The sequence below is a fragment of the Rhinopithecus roxellana genome, chromosome 10 (assembly GCF_007565055.1).
Source record: "Rhinopithecus roxellana isolate Shanxi Qingling chromosome 10, ASM756505v1, whole genome shotgun sequence".
Classification (NCBI taxonomy): domain Eukaryota; kingdom Metazoa; phylum Chordata; class Mammalia; order Primates; family Cercopithecidae; genus Rhinopithecus; species Rhinopithecus roxellana.
In genome coordinates this window covers 100039396-100052214 of record NC_044558.1, presented here as the reverse complement: position 1 = coordinate 100052214, position 12819 = coordinate 100039396, and the positions used below count along the sequence as shown (strand labels likewise).

The 12819-nt window shown below is 44.3% G+C and overlaps 1 long non-coding RNA gene across 1 annotated transcript in view; it reads right to left on the bottom strand.

Annotated features, from left to right (window-relative positions):
* The window catches only part of LOC115899901, a 193106-nt gene extending 182616 nt beyond the window's left edge, over positions 1-10490 (bottom strand). The window contains exons 1-2 of the long non-coding RNA XR_004059484.1: positions 10398-10490; positions 6880-7032 (exon numbers count right to left, since the gene is read on the bottom strand). This is a non-coding gene — a long non-coding RNA (uncharacterized LOC115899901). The remainder of the gene's footprint in view (positions 1-6879; positions 7033-10397) is intronic.
* Positions 10491-12819: the final 2329 nt, after the last annotated feature.

The following is a 12819-nucleotide window of genomic DNA, read 5'->3' as shown; positions in this document are numbered from 1 at the left end:
CTTCTCTTTTTCCACACATAGTCACTAAGTTCTATCATGACCCTAATTCCCAAGGCTTTTCCTATCATTCTCTCCTCTCATCTGGCCACCTCTCAATTATCCAAAAAGCCTCTTTATGGTCATCCAACCACTAGCTTTGTGCATGCTGAGATAGTCCCTCACAGCCTCTTTTAGGGGTTGAATTGTGTCCCCCAAAAGATGTTGAAGTCCTAACCCCTAGTACCTTTGAATGTGACCTTACTTGGAAATCAGATTTTTTGCAGGTGATCAAGTTAAGCTGAGGTCATTAGGGTGGATCCTAATCCAGTATGACTGAATCCTTATGCAAAGGGTTGTTTGGACATAGATAGACATGCACAAAGGAAGAATCTGTGTGAACATGAAAGTTAAGATTGGGTGATTTGCCTACAAGCCAAAGAAAGCCAAAGATTACCATAAAAGTACCAAAAGTTACAGGAGAGGCATGGAATAGATTCACACCCCTCAGAAGAAACCACCTCTGACAACACCTTGATCTCAGACTTCTGGGCTCCGGGACTCTGAGGCCGGGACTCCGTGGTTTAAGCCACCAGTTCATGGTGCTTTGTTACAGTAGCCCTAGCACACAAACACAGCTTTCAAGGTTTTCTTTTTTTTTCCTAAAATGCACATCTGATCACTCCAAACTCTGCTTAAAAATACCTCCACAATAATGAAAAGAATAGGCTCTATTTATTGAGTACCTCCTGAGGACCAGGTGATCCAACTCTATTATACTTAATCCCTATGACATCCCTTAAAAGAATACATTATTATTCCCGATTTTGCAGTTGAAGAATATGATCTTTGAAAAGGCTAAGTCACTGGCCCAAGCTCTCATAAGTGGTAAGCAGAAAAATTGAATTTTGACTCTCAGTCTCTTTGATTTTTTTTTTTTTCTTTTTTTTGAGACGGAGTCTCGCTCTGTCGCCCAGGCTGGAGTGCTGTGGCCGGATCTCAGCTCACTGCAAGCTCCGCCTCCCAGCTTCACGCCATTCTCCTGCCTCAGCCTCCCGAGTAGCTGGGACTACAGGTGCCGCCACCTCGCCCGGCTAGTTTTTTGTAGTTTTTAGTGGAGACGGGGTTTCACCATGTTAGCCAGGATGGTCTCGATCTCCTGACCTCGTGATCCGCCCGTCTCGGCCTCCCAAAGTGCTGGGATTACAGGGTTGAGCCACCGCGCCCGGCCTTCTTTGATTTTTAAAGTTAAACTAACATTGCTTGTTCCAGTACAACAGGATTCCAAAAATTTCTTTTGTAAATAAGATAATAAATATTGTAGGTTTTGCAGGGCATATAGTCTCTGTCATGACTATTCAACTCTGCCACGATAGTACAAAAGCAGCCACAGACAACATGTAAAAGAATAGGCATGAATGTGTTCAAATAAATATTTATTTACAAATACAGATTGCAGGTCAGATCTGGCCCTTTGATTGTAGTTGACCAACTCCACTTTACAACATTATATTTAGGATATAATCTATGCTCCCTGATGTAATAATCGCTCATATGCTCACTTTATGCTGGGATCTTTTCATGTGTTAATTTATTTAAATTGTCACTCCTATTATCTGTATTTTCGAGGTCACCAACTTGCCAAGATCACAGGAATCATGACAGAGCCAGGACCCAAAGCCTATGATCTCAGCCATTGTCTGCAAGGACCTTCACACCTTTGCCAACCATGTACCCCACTGTGTTCCTTCATGTCCTACCTCGTCTCCTCCCCCAGCAGCCTGCACTTGCACAGCTGAGAGGGGAAATGAAGGAAGGAGACTGGGCTAGCCCCAGCTGCCTGCCCTGTGACACGCACAAGGCCAAGGCCAAAGCCCTGGGTTTCCCAGAGAACCTGCCGCCAGTGGGAATGAGAAGCGTGAGAAATGGAGCATGGGGAGGGGAGTACCTACCTCCTTCATGTGGTTGTTGTGAGAATCTAGGGAGATTAAACCCAGTAACTGAAGTGAAAGTACCAACAATGCTTGGCAAATTGCCAAGACTTGCTTTAAAGACACCTGTTAGTCAGCAGAATCTGGGCTGGTGCTGTACTATTTGCAACAACTATGCTCTCCTTTTTCTTTACCAAAAGAACCTCGATGTTGTTGATGGCAGCTAGAGATGACTGTGTGATATAATTCGGGCCAGCAATACATAAGCAGGAGTATGTTGGGGATATCTCAGAATGTTTCTTTCTTCTGACATAAATAAGTATGTCTTCTTTCCTGGTTCCTTTCTTCTCTCTTCTTGGAGTGTGGCCAAAGAATTGGAAGTGGAACAGCGCATCTGATCGCCACAGGTGACCATGAGAATGAAAGGCTCTTCATCAAAGGTGGAGCAGCAGAGAGATAAAGGTGGCTGGGGCTCAGATGGGAATCATGGAGGCACTACACCCGGCTTCAAACTCCCTGACTCCAAACTTCTGACCATGGTTGAACAATAAACTCCTCTTTGGTAAAACCACTGTAGTTGGGTTTCTGATATGTGTGGACTTATGCAATCCTAACTGAAAGTCCTGGTCAGCAAACAGGACACATCCTCAGCAATCTCTAGAATGTAATAGGTGCTCAGTAAATGCATGATGAATAAATCAATGAGTGAATGAATGGATTAGCAACAGAATATACAAATACTAGATCATACAGAGAAGTTGCCCTTAGGAAAATGTAATACTTATAGCTACGTTTACGTGCTCAGCACCTACCATATGCCCTACATTCTCTCAGTAATCTTCACAACTCTTGGAGGTTACTGTTGTCATTTTTATTTCACAGCTCAGGAGCTGAGGCTCAAGGAGGCTGAGCTAATTTGCCCAGGAAGTCAGCTGGGATGTGGTGGGGCTGGGATTTGATTCCCAATCTATGTACCATTGAAGCCTGTGCTCCCTCTCTTAGGCCAAGCTACTGCCATAATTAACTGCTCACTGGGCATTTGACCCAATGCTAGTAGATAGTTAGAGAAATTCGGGCTGGAACTCCACCCCACAACCCCCAAGCTATATAAGCATGGACGATTCTTTCCTGCCTCTCAGTTTCCTCATTTGTAAGAAAGATAAAAATGGCACCTTCTTCTTCCTAGGCTTGCTATGTTAAATGTGACATGTTTATATCAAATGTTTAGCACAGTGCTAGTAAAGGCTCAAGAAATATTGCCTGGGCCAGGAGCCGTGGCTCAAGCCTGTAATCCCAGCACTTTGGGAGGCCGAGACGGGCAGATCACGAGGTCAGGAGATCGAGACCATCCTGGCTAACACAGTGAAACCCCGTCTCTACTAAAAAATACAAAAAATTAGCTGGGCGTGGTGGCGGGCAACTGTAGTCCCAGCTACTCAGGAGGCTGAGGCAGGAGAATGGCATGAACCCGAGAGGCGGAGCTTGCAGCGAGCTGAGATCCAGCCACTGCACTCCAGCCTGGGGGACAGAGCGAGACTCCGTCTCGAAAAAAGAAAAGAAAAGAAAAGAAAAGAAAAGAAAAGAAAAGAAAAGAAAAGAAAAGAAAAGAAAAGAAATATTGCCTGTCAGCATTATTTGTATCATCATCTTGAAAACCCCCTGCAAGAATCTATGAAAAGAAAGAGGGCTGGCCCCAAACAAAAGGCTCCAGAGGAGGCGTTGGGGTGAGCCGGGGTCTTGCAGCTGTGGAAGCCTGTGTATTTAACTTTGGGGACTTTGGCTAACTTCTCCATTGGCATCCCCTTTAGCGCACAGATCCTCATAACTCTCAGAAATACCTGCGAGATTTCTCTTCCTCACTTGAAGTTCTAACAATTCGCTGAATTCATTGTCATTCCATGCTGAGGGAGTGTCCCTTGGAGCCTGGAGGCTCACCCTGTAATCCCACGCAGGTGTCAGACAATGCCTGATGGGCAGAGAACATTGTGCTCCTGTCTGGCTCCCTGCCGGTCCCACCTTAGCACTGGGAGCAGCCTGGGAGTTGGACGTGTCTGAGGCGAGATGTGGGGCCAGATTTGAGTCTGAGATGCTAATCTGCCCAACTGAAGGTTTCACATCTGTCTTGGCAAACACAGGCACATGAAATCTAAAGAGTCAGTTACAGCTCTGAGTAGGCGGGGTGGGGTCCCCGGGCATTGAATACAGGTAGGGCTAGATGCCTATCCTGACAAAGCAGGCACGGCAAATCCCACAGGGCCCTGGACCACTCAAGATATTGAGTGTGGGAAACAATGGGGCAGGAAATTGTTATATAATGCTGGGTCTTTGGAATCAGGGCTCTGTTTGAATGCCAGATCTTATGCTTCTTATACTTCCATGGCTTGAAGTATATTACTCAACCTCTCTTAGAAGCAATTTTCTCATGTCAAAGTGGGAAAAATAATAGTACCTACAGTTGTTATGAGTATTAAAGGAGATTTTAAAAATTGTTTTAACTTTATGTTCTGAGATACATGTGCAGAACATGCAGATTTGGTACATAGGTATACATGTGTCATGGTGGTTTGCTGCACATATCAACCCATTATCTAGGTTTTAAGACCCGCGTGCATTAGGTATTTGTCCTAATGCTCTCTGTCCCCTTGCCCCCCCCATCCCCTGAAAGGCTCCAGTGTGTGAAGAGATAATTTAATAAAGCTTTCAGCATAGTGTTTGGAAAATTGTTAGTGCTCAATACATACAATAATCATATTAGCATCTAATATATGTAAGCTGAAAGCTACAAAAGCTCTGAACAATCAGTGAGAAACTGTTGTGTGCTCTGGGAGGGATACTGGACTGTATTTTATATTTTTTAATGCTGCTTACATATCCCCTAATGGTGTTAGGAATGAACAGAAATGGTGTTGTAATTCTTAAACATATCTAATTCTTTTTTTTTTTTTTTTTTTTGTAACGGAATTTCACTCATCGGCCAGGTTAGAGTGCAATGGCACAATCTTGGCTCACCGAAACCTCTGCCTCCTAGGTTCAAGCAATTCTCCCACCTCAGCTTCCCAAGCAGCTGGGATTACAGGCGCCCACCACCATGCCCAGCTAATTTTTATATTTTTAGTAGAGACAGGGTTTCACCATGTTGGCCAGGCTGGTCTCGAACTCCTGACCTCAGGTGCTCCACCTCCCAAAGTGCTGGGATTACAGGTGTGAGCCACCACATCCAGCCCTGTAATTCTTAAAGTACAAGTTTTGTCAGTGCCTACTGTCTACTCAGCACTGTTTGTTGTTCTGAATAAATAAAATTACGTGACATAATCCCTGCTTTCAAAGGGTGTTCAATGTAAAGGTAGAAACAACATAAGCAAAGATAAAAATTATATAAAAATGTAAAAAGCCTAAGATAAGTTCTATCGCCAAACACTAATCTGGGTGGCAGTGACCATAGTCCCTGAGACAATTCCAGAAATACAGAGTTCCAGGAGTAGTAGAAGGAATGCCTCTGCTCTAGCTGGCTCCCAGGTGTCCAGCAGGTAGCCTTTTGTACAGTGACCCGGAGGCCCAGGCTTTTCCCATCTGTTACTCTGCAATTCCCCTAGGGCCGCAGAGACTTCTGGATCTCTCCTAGAGGACCACACAGGGAGATTTCACCGCCCGGCCCAGAAGTGGAACCCTTCCTTTCCACTGGCACTCAATATTCAGTCACACAGCTATTCCTAACTGCAGGGAAGGCTGAGGAATGCAGTCTAGCCAGGTATCCAGGAAGACCATGGACATCCGTAAGCTCTCACAGTCTGTGCCACCCAAGGCAAGACTCAAACTACTCATCTGAGAACAAAAGGGATCGAGACACTTAGCTCTAAAGGCTGACCCCATACTGGAGAGCTGTAGGGTCCAACATCGACAGAGATACAACAGCCTTGGTTGTAATTTTAGAAGAGGCCTGTAGGTATCTGAATGGCCAGTTGTACAGATGGAAAATAGCAGTCTGAAGCAAAGAGCTCCAGGCTGTGACTAAGTCATTAGGAGCACCATAACCAGAGGCTCTTCCTTCCGCCCCACTCCACCCCCCTCTCCCCCGGAAAAAACAAATTGATCCTATGCAGCAAGATCTTTGCCAGTGAGTCACGGAGCGGAGGCACCAGGCTGGAGCTTGAAGGATGCTGCCAAGATGCTTTGACCGTAAAAATGTTTACAACATGGCTGGATTCAGCCCAGACAGGAAAGGGATAAAAAGAGAAAACAAAAGAAGTGTCACCTTGTGGCTGCAGCTGCCCACAGACAGATCACCCCTGGCAAATTCCTGGTCCTGAGCAAACAGCCTTGAGAAGCAGGCAGGGGAGGGAGGTTAAGAGGACTGGACCACAGACACCTTGAACTCAGAAGATCCAAAACCACCCAGTATTCCATGTCCTGGTAAACTGTATCCCCATTTAGTAAGCTGCCTGAGTTAGAAAGGTGGGTGTCATCACTGATTCTCCACTCAATCACCAAGCCCCACGGATCTGAATTATCTCATATCCCTTCCCATCTACCCACCTCTACATCCCTTCCTTAGTTCAGGGTCCCCCGCTTCCTCACCTGGGCTAACAGATCTACAACTTGACTCCAGTTTTCCCTCCTTCCATAATTCATTTAGTCCTCTAACAGATACTTATTGTGCATTCGGACACTAGGATGGTCACAGATACTAGGATATCTGCCTTCCCAATGTCCTTTATCATCTTCTTCCTCACCAACTGAATCCCAGTTTGGTATGAAAGTAACATGCACCATCAAAAACATATCACCTTCACAGCCTTCTTTGCAACTAAAGGCTACCTAGGCAGATATCTCTAGAAATGGCATCTTTCCTTGAACGTAAAAAAAAGAAGGGTGGGGAGGCTTCCAAGGAGAAAGCATTTTTCTCCTTCCCCTTAGCCCTTGTTCTCCTTTCAGCATGAAGCGTGGACGTGACGCCCGGAGATGTAGCACCCACCTTATAATCATGAGGAAGAATGCCACGTGTGGAGGATGGTGCCGCAGGAATCTGGAAGAGCTGGATCCTGGACGACTTGCTCAAGCAGCTGCATGTTCCTCCTGCCACCTACTTCTGGATATTGTGTTAGGTGGGTGTCTTCATTTCCTACTGCTGCTGTAACAAATGACCACAAACTTAGTGGCTTAAAACAACATGTATTTATCTCTTCCAGTTCTAGAGGTCAGAAGTGCAAAATCAGTTTCTTGGGGTTAAACCAAGGTGTTGGCAGAGCTGGTTCCTTCCGTTTCCTCTAAGGGAAGAATTCTTTTCCTTGACCCTTTTGATTTCTAGTGGCCATGTTTGTACCTCAGCTTGTGGCCTCTCCCTTTATCTTCAAAGTACATCCCTGCAATCTCTGCTTTCATTGTCATGCCTCTTCTCTTCTCTGGCTCCTGCTGCGGACCCTTGTGAGAACATCAAGACAATCAGGATACATCAGGGATATGAGGATAATCCAAGATAATCTTTCCATTTCAAGATCCTTAATTTAACCACATCTGAAAAGTCCCGTTTGCCATATAGGGAATCATATTCCCAGGTTACAAAAATTAGGACAAGGACATCTTTGAGGGCCATTATTCAGCCTACCACAGGAGGAAAAAACAAACCATTTACTTGTGTCAACCACTATTTTAGGATTACCTACAGCTCACAACTCAGAGTTGAAGGCGATCAGAGCTGATACCACTGCCCTCCGTGTCCCAGGCACTGTGCTTGGTGCTGGAGATGTTCCAACCAGGCTGAGTACCCCTAGCACAGAGTCTGCCATCTGTGTTTGCAGCTATGTATTTGCTTTTGACTGCCTTCTGTGAACTCCACAGGGCAGGAGATGGGTAACTTACTCTTTTCTATGGTCTCACACCAACCCAAGGCCTGACACTTGCAGTGCTCAAAGAACGTTGGGTAAGCAAATGAACTCAAAAACTCAGCAATGAATGCAAAAACTCAGCTGTTTGATTAAACACTCTGTCCCAGCAATCCCCAAAGAGAATTTCATGGAACAGATGCTGGATAAAGCAGAGGTGGAAGGTTCCCTGAAACAAATATGTTTCGAAAATCCACACATGCCTACCTCTTAAAGTTTCAACTCTGAGATGTTCCATAATAAAGAAATCTGCTTAACTTCAACTCATCATTTCCCAAACTTACTTGGCACAATGTCCATTTTTACCTTGAACACACATTAATCCCCTATGGAAACATGGTTCCTTGGCACACACTTTGGGAAACACTGCTCCACCCTTCTCAGGACTGGTCTGGGAACTAGGTCAGTCCACGGTCTGCAGGTGGACTCAGCAGGTGATCAGGCTAAAAGTGGACTAACGCTGCCAAACACAGGAGCAGCCATTGTCAGGAAGGGCTTTGGGGTGGAGCAGGACTTCTAAGGCTGGGAAGCATTTGTCCTGGCAGAGGGGAAGGGGGATATAGTCCTCATTTATCCCAAAGCCTGTTTGGCTTATTCCAAATGGCCCAGATACAGATTCAATGAACCCAGAGGAACAGTGTCAAGCAAGGGCACCCAAAGGCATTTTTCTTGAATGCCCTGATCCCAAGCCAGCTGACCATTTCCCAGCTACCTCCAGCCAAATGGCAGCCAGAGCATGAGGACCTCCTCCACAACAGCCTTCCTGGATGGGGACTTCCTTTGCTCTGCCGTAAGAATCCAGGTGACCTTATGGCCCCTCTGCATTCAGATCCATCTGTGTTAAGAGAATGACTGCTCTCTGCTTCCACTTAGCAGCCAGCATTGACCAGGCTCGAGGGAAGTCCCCCACCCCTCCCACCTCATGCACAAACATTTTCTGGTCTGCCTTGGGGCTCTGTATTCATTATGGGACATTTGTCTATGAAATAACAAAGCTGAACATGATGTTGAAGATCCTTTTCTGTGGTTTTCATATTGATATCTGCAGAGCCCTGGGGGCTCATCAGGGACACCCTGGGGTCCAGTAATACAGACATGGGGCAGCTGATGGAGGTTCCACTTTCACCATTTTTGTATTGAACTGCATGAATGTTCATATCGGTGAAAGAATTCATTTATATCCCATGTAAATAACTTAAAAAAATTTTTTTGAACCACATTCTTTTGGTCAAGGTCTTTATATTGCAGATAGGAAAACTGAGTACCAGAAAAGGAAAGTAAGCACCCAAGGCTGCAGAGCAAATTAAAGGCACAGTTAGAAGAGACTCCAGGTCTCTTGACTCCCAGTTTCCATCATACTGTGCAATTCCCAGCATGCGTGGCACCAGACCAGAATAGAGCATTTGATGCAAAATCTTTAAGAGACATACTTTTTTTCCCCAATTCCCCAAATTTACCACATTGATAAGGAGGAATTTTAACTTTTATAGGATATAAAAAGTGGCATAAAATAGACTTTCACAAATAAATCTGGATTACAATAAGGAGCAGGCTTCCTAAAGAAACGCCCCAGGAACCCCATTTGGTCAGTTAACTACTTTACCTTCCTTCTATTTTGAAGGTTCCACTGGCTATAAAATGAATTTTCATATAAGAATCTCCTTCCATCCTTCAACCCTCCCAAACCCTATCCACCTCTCTTCTCACCAGCTTCTTGGTCATTTTTTAGCAACATTACCCTAGCCAAGGAAAGACAAGTATTTTTAACCCTGAGAAGGCTTAAAACATGGAATATGTCCTGTGTGTACATATTCCAAAATAGTTAACCACTTTCCATCCCACAAAGAGTAGGTATTAGCCCAATCTACTTCCTGATGCAACCCTTCTCCTCCACCCACCATCTCCAACTCAGGATAAATCAACAAAAAGGACTCTCTTTACTTTTCAGAAGACATGATAAAGAGAATATACATCTATAGGAAATGTAAGACAGTAATCCTCAATTTGCCAACTTCAGCACTTTTGTCAGGAAAGGCTTTGTGAAATTTAAGTAGGGTCACAGGACCCACTATTTGTTTCAATCGAGCATGTACGCTCTCCTGCTCCTTTCTTGCACCCTTCTCCCTTTGACAACTCTCTTATTTGAGTACAAATTAACCATTTGTTTTCAGGGAAGTACACTCTCTACGAGACTAGAATTATGACCGGAAAACAAAATGAGGATCTGAAGCTCAAAATGGATAAGTAACCTACTCAGGGTCACACAGCAAGTAAGGCGTGAAGCCCAAATTCAGATCTGGGTTTCAGACTCCAATGCTCGTATTTTCTCCACTGGGGCCTTAGCCTCTAAGACATGTAATATTAACAACATGGTCTAACATTCATGGAGGTCTTGTTATGTGCTAGGCACTATGCAAAACTGCTGTCCTTGAAGAAGTATACAAATAAACACCTCCACAAGGAAAAGGAGTACCTTTCGGATTTTCAATCTCCCTCTGTCCTCCGGTTGAGACAGGCAAAAAACAATCATCCATCTCTGGAACTTACAATTGAATGGTATAAGATCCACAGACACAGGCAACCAATTGAATACTCATCTTTACAATCTGACCTCTTGCATTTGGAAGAAAGAAACATGATCCTCTTAACTCTTCAGATGTCTCTCAGCATATCACATCCTTTGGTCTTGCCAGATCACAGAAACAAATGGCAATATCGCTTTCACAGTACCTGTCTGAATATTGGATGTGACCTGCTTCTTAGATATTACCACTCCCCTATGACAATCAAGCATACCAGATATTTTAGGAGTGTTCCAGATTCAGTATCTGTCCTGTTATCCACATAAGTGGCTTGTTGAACCTTGCAGTTACCATGTAAAAACCCCACAGATCTGCCCAAATAGTTAACGTGAACCTCATGTCACCAAAACCTATAGTTTCAGTATGGGCTTGAACTTGCCCCTGGAATTGCTTGAATTTATGACTATTTCAGAGGGGTCGGCTTTAAAGTTGCAGTTCATGATCTCAGAGGCTGGCATGAACCTTTTCTCTCTTTAACAGATTGGTTTCAGAAATCAAAGATTCCAAAGATTGAAGTGTCACCTGTGTTTTGTAGGCAGGTATCTACTTAATCACTACTTCATTGCCTGAGGAGAGACTCATAATGTGTGTATGTATTCCAAAAGAATTTGGTTTCCCAGTTGGCAATAAATATCATAAGTTTCCAAACTGGGCATGTTGAGGCATTTGACATATCACGCTGCAGATCTAAGAACAAGACAAAGGGTGGTTTTTTTTTTTTTTTTTTTTTTTTGCCAGAATAGAATGGTGAGGAAGCTAAGGACACCCAAAGTTCTCTCATCTAAAGATATTTCACTGCCACTATTTCCATTTTGCTACCTTAGTCACCAAAAATTCTACCCACCATGAATGTCCAGGCCCCCCTTCCCTTAGGTTAAAGCAACCCTAGTGTGTCCATCAGTGATGAAGATTCACTGGGCTTCAGGACCCAGGAAAGCCAGCCAGAGGGAAAAGCATTTAACAAAGGCTAAGGCATAGTCAGTCAAAAATATAAGAGTTAGTTTATAGGGATCGGAAGAGAAGCAACTGCACCTTCAGTGTTTCTCTAGCTCCAGTCCTACTAGAGAAATTGTTCCAATCCTACTAGAAAAATTGCTAGAACTTGTTCTCCCTACACTGTTCTTTAACCCCTTTGGAGTCACTAGACAATATCAGATGTGCCCAGAAGCAAGTCTTCTATTGCTCTTTGACTTCTGCTCCATCAGGAATATTTGCTGTCTCTACTTTTGCTGTCCCCAAAGCCACCTCTAGCTACCTTGTCATTATCACTGCTAGCCTTAGTCTCCTAGCCTTGCCAGAAAGACCTCCTTCCATTCTATTCTCAGCACTCATTTCCTGAAAACCCAATCAAGAGCCTCTCAGTGTTGGGTTGGAGAAGTGATACCTATCTGATGTATTGAACATCACTCACCCTCTTATGACTGTCTCATGCCCCAGAAACAAACCTATGCACCTCTACTCTTTATTTAGGGTGAATTCTAATACAGAGTTTTTCTTGATTCCTCCTATAACCCACCCCAATGTTCTTCCAGACTCATCTGAATAATGTTTCCATTATCTCATTTAATCACCACCGCAACAACACAGGACAGATCATCTCTATGTAGGTCATCCTTTACACCCCTGGTGTTTCTCTAAGACACACAACCATCATGGGAGTAAAATGAGGCAAGTTAGTAAGATTAAACTGCATGTCTCTGATTCTAGCCACCCCTCCCCTCTTTCAAGATCCCAGGTGCTCCTGAGAGTTCCCTCTTCCAAGGGGGCCACTTCTCCCATGCTCACAAATGAGCTTTACCCTCCCCCAGTACCAGACTTCTGCTGCCTTTAAACCAATTTAAAGGACCAGATTTATTGAACAGAAGAATGTCAGAAAGGGTGCTGTATTAGCTTCCCACTACCACCTCCAATGCTATCTTTCACTCCTGCACCCTGAATCCTCCCAAGCTCTTAGTGCCTGCAATGGCCATCAAATTTGTCAACATGCCACAATGTCAGTCATCAGGAAATTATGACCAAACTAGCCAGGATTCTTAGGGTGGCAAGTGATACCCAAGTCAAGGTGAATAAGCAGAGAAGCGATGTTTTTAGGTCACATCACTGAAGAAACCCGGGGTAGTGCAGTATTCAGGAATCTTGGTCCCCTCCCTCTCTCCTCTCTGCTCCCCTTTGTGCTAGCTTGATTGCCAAACAAGCTCCCTCCTTATGGTGGCAACATTGGTCAGTGTGACTGTCAGCTCCAAATTTATTGCTATGCATAGCAGGAAAAGGGAGAAAATAGTTCTGGAATAATAGTCATGGCAAGGTCTCTCATTGCCTCAGTTTGTGTAACATACTCATCCTTCAACCAATCACTGTGACCAGAGGAAGATAAACTTTAGGTCATCTGCTCACCCCTGGAAACACACATGGTTATAGGAGAGTGTTGGTTTCACCTAAACTAAATAGAAT